Raw genomic sequence first — 1,543 nt, 5'->3', positions numbered from 1 at the left:
GACCATGAAATTTTTGCACTTTGTTTTATACCCCTGCGTATGTTCCAGTGTCTCCTGGCTTATGGTCTATGGGAACTTGAATAGAATTTGTATCCGGCTGTTGTGTGAAACTTATATAAATCTTAATTATGTTGAATTGTTTCATAGTGCTTTTCAGGTCTACTATATCCTCCTTCTTTTAAGTCTATTCATTCTATTTATTTTTGAGGGTTTGATATTGAAACTCCACCTAAAAACTTAATATCTACCTAAAATAATTATAACATGTAGTGTAAGCATTTGTAACTTTGTTCTACATTTTTCAAGTATCCTGTAAATGTATTATCATATCTTCATAATTTAAAAAAAAAAAAAAAAACTTTTGTTGTCATTTCAACAAGCTCACGTATCTTCACCAGGAGTAGTTTCCATCTCAAGAAACCAATTATTTTTCTCATCCATAATGAGCAACTCTTCATCCACTAAAGTTTTCTCATGAGCTTGCAACAATTCAGGCATATCTTCGGGCTCCAATTCTATTTATCTTGCTATTTCCACTGCATCTGCAGTTACTTCCTCTGTTGAAGTCTTGGACCCTTAAAAGCCATCCATGAAAGTTAGAATCAACTCCTTGCAAGCTGTTATTAATATTGATAGTTTAACTTTACCTCATTAATTACAGATGTTCCTAATGGCATATGAAATGGTGCATACTTTCCAGAAAGTTTTCAATTAACTTGGCTCAGATCCACCAGAAGAATCATTACTTACAGAAGCTTTAGTTTTACAAAATTTATCTCTTAAGTAATAAGACATGAAATTTAAAATTACTCCTTGATCCATGGGCTTGTTGTGTTAACAGGCATGAAAACAATATTAATATTTGTACATCTCCATCAGAGTTCTTAAATGAATAACCAGGTACATTTTCAGTAAACAGCAATATTTTGAAACAATATTTTGTTTGAGCAGTAGGTTTCAAATAGTGAGCTTAAAATATTCAGTAAAGCATATTGTAAACAGATGTACTTTTATTCAAAGTTTGTAGTTCCTTTAAGAGAGCACAAGCCAGGTGGACTGCACATTATTTTTAAAGTTCCTGGAATTTTTGAAATGATAAATGGTAAATGAGCATTGGCTTCAACTTAGAGTGACCAGATGCACTCGCCCCTAATAAGCTGTCAGCCTGTCCTTTGAAGCTTCAGAGCCAGGTTTGACTTCTCTTCTCAGGCTATGAAAGTCCCAGATAGTACCTATTTTCAAAAGTCCCAGATAGTATCTGTTTTGTCTACACCAAAACTCTTTTAGTGTAGCCACCTTTATTAATTGTCTTAGCCATATCTTCTGAATAACTTGCTGTACCTTCTACATCAGCACTTGCTATTTCACCTTGGGTTTCTATGTTACGGAGATGACTTCTTTCCTTAAACCTCGTGAACCAACCTCTGTTAGCTTCAAACTTTTCTTCTACAGCTCCCTTACTTCTCTCGGCCTTCACAGAATTGAGTAGCGTTTAGGGCCTTGCTCTGGCATAAGTTTTGGTTTAAGAGAATGTTGTGGCTGG

At 34.7% G+C, this 1,543-nt stretch overlaps 1 pseudogene; it reads right to left on the bottom strand.

The window, feature by feature from the left end:
- The window catches only part of LOC104981017, a 70,387-nt pseudogene extending 69,481 nt beyond the window's left edge, over positions 1-906 (bottom strand).
- Between the last annotated feature and the right edge of the window lie 637 nt (positions 907-1,543).

Source organism: Bison bison, unplaced genomic scaffold (genome assembly GCF_000754665.1).
Source record: "Bison bison bison isolate TAMUID 2011002044 unplaced genomic scaffold, Bison_UMD1.0 scf7180017864512, whole genome shotgun sequence".
Taxonomy (NCBI): Eukaryota; Metazoa; Chordata; class Mammalia; order Artiodactyla; family Bovidae; genus Bison; species Bison bison.
The sequence above is the reverse complement of the archived record's forward strand: the minus strand, read 5'-3'. Positions and strand labels throughout refer to the sequence as shown.